The sequence below is a fragment of the Cimex lectularius genome, unplaced genomic scaffold, assembly GCF_000648675.2.
Source record: "Cimex lectularius strain Harlan isolate CLEC.00 unplaced genomic scaffold, Clec_2.1 scaffold193, whole genome shotgun sequence".
NCBI classification, from domain to species: domain Eukaryota; kingdom Metazoa; phylum Arthropoda; class Insecta; order Hemiptera; family Cimicidae; genus Cimex; species Cimex lectularius.
The window spans coordinates 172,973-179,215 of NW_019392759.1; the positions used below are offsets into that span (position 1 = coordinate 172,973).

The 6,243-nt window shown below is 32.1% G+C and overlaps 1 non-coding gene across 1 annotated transcript; it reads right to left on the bottom strand.

Moving 5' to 3' along the window:
* Positions 1–981: 981 nt before the first annotated feature.
* On the bottom strand, positions 982–1,054 carry Trnak-uuu. Its single transcript has one exon. It is a non-coding gene; the product is annotated as a tRNA-Lys (tRNA).
* Between the last annotated feature and the right edge of the window lie 5,189 nt (positions 1,055–6,243).

Sequence of the window (6,243 nt, forward strand, 5' to 3'; positions counted from 1 at the left end):
ATTTTAAAACGGAAATTTATCAGTTAACAGGTTTTTAGGGGGACGGCGGCGGCCGATCGGTCAGGCGTCCCACTAGCCACTGCCCGGTTCTGGGTTCGAATCTGGTATAGCCCATAGCTTTTTAATTGTGAAAAAAAAAAGTATTGTAAATTTGTTTGACCCCTCGTCCGCGGCACTCAACGAGTAGATACGTTAAGCCCGCATGTATGACAAAAAAGTTTTTAACCATAATATTGAAACTCAACAAATTAAAAACCAAATAAACGATCAATTATTAATAAAAGCTTTGATAAATTTGGTTCTACTTGCTTTAGGAAGCTCAAAATTAATAGAAATAATGCAATAAATAGAACCTTTAATGGTAATAAAGTTCTGTCTAATTTTTATTTATGTTATTTTTGTCCATTACTGTGTACTTGCCAATATTCCTTACAACGAAAACTACCGAATTGGGCAAAATGATAACTCTAGATTTTTTAATGGAATTGGATTTCTGAATAATAAAGACACTCATAAATCTGGAAAATAAGATATAAATCTTACTTTGGTTTATGTAGTTAACAATTAGTATTTCAGTAACGATAAAATAATCAACAAACCTGAACTTGTTATTGTGATTTGATTGTGAGCAGGTAGTAATTTTCTTACCAGTTGTAAATATTTACTCAATACTAGCTCACACATTTGATATTAATATTCCACTTACTCCTTTACCTTGTGATAATAATAATAATTTAACAATTTCACTTATCGAAGGAATACCGATCTTCAAAATTTTAAATAAATGATGTTTTCATGTGAAACTAGTTGGTACAATATTTTTTTAAGGACTTACGATATAGATATATATTACCGATATTATAGCTTTTGACCACACCTAAATTCCTTTAATCCATGTTTTAGCGTTCAGTTAACCAAGTTATTTCTTTCAATTACTTACTCTTTTTAAGTAAGGTTGTTTGGTTGAGATAAAAAAGTCAGTGTCACGAGAGGGATTCGAACCCACGACCTTCGGCTAAAAAAGCCGCTGCTCTATCACTTGAGCTATCGTGACTTCCCGTGACTTTATGTTAATAATTACTATTAATTACATAATAAATATGTGTTATATAATAAAAAATGCATTTATGTTCTATTTTCTACATATAATGTCGTCATGTAGTGTGGCATAATAAAATAATTGTGTTCATTTAATGAGAATTTAATTAAATACAATTTATAAATAAATTAATTTGTTCATGATTAATTAGCAAGAACTGTAATTCTATTCCTATAATAACTGTAGGTAATAGAAAATTTAAAATCTATGAGTTATCAGTGTACAAGTAATATATAAAACAGTGTACAAAGTGGATGGAATGAGTAATTTTGGTTTTCCGATAATTTTGAATCACTGTCCACGTTAATATTGAAAAGTAATCCAATCAAATTAGTGCCAGTAAATATTTACAAATTGAAATGAAATGGCCTGAAATTCGTTTAATCGAGAGGAATCTGTTGAAACACTAGGGTTGGTAACATTATTTTAAATGGAAGTGGGATCCCGTGACAAATAAGTGTTTAATGCGAATTTAAGGCCACTGGGAAGAGGGTGGGATTTTTAAGACGGGTAAAACTAATAAATCCAGGATGCACCCCTTGAATACCAAGTGGTACAGGGAAATTTATCGTCCTACGAACCTGGGACATCCCTCTCCCGGAGAGGGGGCGTTGTCGTTTAATTCCCCTGTCAGATTTTCCTATTTGACATAATAGCCCTGCTATTATGCCACCATTATGTCGGGAGGAATTACAAACGTAAGAGAAGGGAGCTTTTTCAAACGGACAGGTCAGACAGGATAATGACCGAATTGTGTAAACCTCCCTTTCAGACACCTCGACGGCTGTTCGCATTCTGCCTTCCGACGTGGATTTCTCATGGATCTAGTGCCGGTTGGGCTTTTTTTAATGTGAGTATTCCACAGCCAATATAGCCAACTGTGTCCATTTCATCGCCAATTGTACATTTGATTATTGCTTAAAAAAAGTCCAATAATATTATGATTATTAAGAAATCGTGAGATGCGGTCTGGTGTGATGTAGGTTTCAGAAAAACATTTTCTTTATCGTGCCAACGTTTCGATCTTTATTGAGATATCTTCAGGGCTCAAAGTGTTTCTTACACAGAAAAAAACCACTTCGAGGCCTGAAGATGATTTCAATAAAGATCGAAACGTTGGCACGGTAAAGACAATGTTTTTCTAAACGTACATCACAACAGACATCTCACGATCTCCAAATAATCATTGCAAAATTATGCGAATTATTTTTTAATCTTTTTAAAAACTGTTACAAATGTCTTATTTGAATGTACACCTTTTTGACTAATTGTTATTTATTTATTTCACAAACTAAATATATACCAAAATTCATCAATTGAACGATTTTATTCTAGTTAGAAAAAAACTGTAGTAATTATATTTACTTAGTTTGGTCGTTTCCTATCATTTTGGTCTGCCCAACACGTTTCTGCTTCTCGCCATCTGTGGTGGGTCTGTTTTATTATTTTTATGTACTCAATTTGATTATAAATTTTCGTTTTTGCACATGGCGAAACGAAGTTAAATTATTAATGTTTTCACGCATATTTGATTGATTTATGATGAACAAGTACGAACAGTTGATATTCTCATTGTCATTGTGGTACACATTTAAGCTTAAATATTTCTAAAATTAAACCCTTGAATAAATAAATTTCTCTATTTTAATAAACATTAGTCATTAATCGAATTAAATTGAAGCATAATGATTTTTTTGAACGAAAATCGAATTTAAAACGTGTAATTTTACATAATATGTATCATTAAAATATTGAAAAATTTAACTAGGATGCATCAATCATATAAGATTTATCATCCGGAATTTTTTATCCGTATATGTAGTCAATATATTTATAATATTTTTTTATCAAATACACTTTTATCTATTTAATAATATATATATTAATCCCTTAACCATCCCTAAAACGTATGTTAACCTTTTATCTTACAAATTTAATTTATTTAGTATAGAGAGCTTATTTAAAAATAAATAATAACCGAGGTAAATTAATTATTCCTCCTTCTAAGGTGATGAGGTGGTCCTTCTAACAGGAGATTGGCTTTAACAGGAAATGAGAAATTCTAACACAAATCAAATACAATAATAAAGTTAAAATTGTTATTTTAAGCTGAGTATTATTTTCAAATGATTTTCATTTCGCAGAAGCAAAGAAATAAGGAAAAATACAGCTTATACAGCGTGACGGGTACTCGTGTTACAAACTTTGCCAGTAGATTCTGCATTCAAAATGGAACCAAAAAAGTCCTAATTAACTTTGGTCCGAATCTCAACACTTTCGGCGTTATTCCTCTTTTTCTGATTTTTTAAGATTTCACGACATTGCTTCAAATAAATAAAGAAAACTCCAAAACTAAAAGGTTTTGGGCAAATCCGTTGATACTATTGAAAACTACATTAAATTTCTAATAAGATTTGATCAATACTATACTTGTAAACTTTTGTGAAATAAGCGTTTTAGTTTCCCGAACTTTGAAAAATATTGTTTTTTTTTCGAAGTTGAAAAACTTCTATGGTGATTATGGTACTATTTCCAAACCTACTTTTTAAAAGTAAAAAGAAATACCGACTTTTTAAAAGTAGTAGGTAAGTTAGATTTACCTACTTTTAAAAAACGTAGCCATAATACTAACAAAATAGATAATTAAAAACGTTTTGAATCTTTAAACTCTTAATAATAATAATAATACAATAATCCTTTAATCAAAGTTGGCGTCATGTTGGTAAATAAGTAAACACTTGGATTATTTCGGTTTTGAACCCAAATTAAAAAACTTTTAATAAATTCATTGAAAATTCCCTTGGTAATTTTTCTCATTCCATTCTTATCAATTCAATAATTAAAAAACCAATTACACCACTAAAAAGTATATTAAATGGCGTACATTTTCTAAAATTTGCTGGGTTCTGGGTTTAGAAATAGTATTTTAGAATCACCATATAATTTTTTCAACTTTGAAATATTGACTTGAATAACTCCAAAACTGCTGAGATTCGGACCATAGTTAATTATAACTTTTTGTTTCCATTTTGAAAGTAGAATCTACTGGCAAAGTTTATAACATGAGTAGCTTAACACCCTGTACATTCAATGTCCATTTATGATTTCACTGTATAGTTCATCAGCTCACATTAACCTATACTGTGATGGGTTTCGATCATTGTTTGCATATTCAAGCTGTTTTGAGACGACCGTGCTATCAATTGGTCTTAACAGTAATTTATTTTTTTAAATCGTATCACGTTCTACAATCGTAAAAAGAAGGCATTTTGACGAAATCCAGGTTCAATTGGCACCACGAGCCACTGTCACGATAACCGGTGATCGACTGGGGCGAAAGATCCGAGCTGCGGTCTAGTCCGACGTGACGTCCTAACAGTCCCATTAGGCCGGTTATTTGAGGGACACCGCAGGGAATGACAGGCCCTTCCCGGAGGATAAAGTATATGATTACCACGGCGAAGCTACCGGGAAGAACGGTGGCCGGCCGTGGGAATCCGAGACGAGCGTACCGCAAGCGTGCCCTTAACGTTCGCCACCTCTGACCATAGATCGGTTACTCGAAGAACGGTTTCCCGGAAGAAGAACAAGGACAAGTTGAATATAAAAATTGCAAATGTTATAAAACATTTGATCCTAAGAATCCTCAATTAAACTGATCCGTCTGTATTCTTTCAATGCTGGGTCTCGAGCTTTCTAAGAGAACCTGTAATTTGGACATTTCCGGTCATTTTGGCTTGCCAATCCTAGCTTTTTAGTCTGTCTGCGTCTCTGTTTCTAGCAATTAGTGCTCGTTCTGTAAGTTAATTTATCATTTGTGTGAATTTTTTTAAAAATTTATTAGAGAACATGAAAAACCCAAACAAAGACGAGCCTTAGCCCAAATTAATTTACAAAATCCAATCCCATGTCATAAATATATTAATTTTGTTTTTGTTTCAGGTGAGTCTTGGCGGCATCGCTACTACTTGTACTGTTATAATTTAAATCCAAAGGTAAATCAATATGAAATATTCAATAAGATGAAACAATGTGACGGTAACATTGAAGTATTCATCTCAGGAACAACAAGGAACTTTTCTTTTCAGGCACTTTCGGCAATCCGTTAGCCTAAATTACACTGTAACCTAAGTAGTTTTCAGATCTAAAAAAGTCCAATTTGTGGCAACCACTAAAAAATGTATTTGTATCTTACATTTCCTCATAAAAACAATTCAATTATTACTGTAAACCATTGCATGGATAGATCAAAAGCCATACACACTGTAAGCCATCATGTTTAACGTTAACAATTATTTCATTTGAAGTCAATTTACATATCTGTTGGTTTAAATAGAATAATTGTGTGCTATGTGAGAGAGACAGAAAGTGATAGAGAGGCAGATAAAGCGAGAGGAGAGAGAGAGAGAGAGAGAGAGAGAAAGAGAGAGAGAGTTAGTTCTCTAGGACCTTTCTTACACTTAACGTGTAATTCCAATTACAATATTTGTTTATAGTCGCAACAGACATAAAAGAGAAATAACAAATTATTGTAAAATCAACAATGAAGTAAATGAATAATTAAATTCACTAATTTCGTGGTCTGCTTGACCTATTAATTGTAATATATTAATTGGTCAAGCGGACCACGAAATTAGTGAATTTAATGATTTAAAATGAAGTATACTTCACTAAAGCTCTCCGTGCCCTTTTCATTTGTCGTCGAGAATCCAATCCGATTACACGACATTTGAAAAATGGCAAAAAGGAGGGAAAATTCAAAAGGTGGGGTTGAGATAGGAAGTTGGTGTCCGAGTGTATCGAGGTCACGATAGCTCAAGTTGTAGAGCAGCGGCGTATCTAGCCGAAGATCGTGGGTTCGAATCCCGCTCGTGCCATTGCTTTTTAATCTCAACTAAAAACCTTAATTAATTGTAATAAATGAATAATGAGAGTAAGTTCAACTTATAAAGTTATAGTTTTATACATAGCATATTATTGTTCAGTAACAAAATTAGATATAGGTTTTTCGTAAGATTCTTAAAAACTAGATTAGAATTTTCTAGAACTGGAACATAATTTTACGATTTAAAAATGAAATAAAATACTAAAATACTAAATGATTATTAAAGTTTTAAAAGTTAATGTAAAAGTATATAAAAATA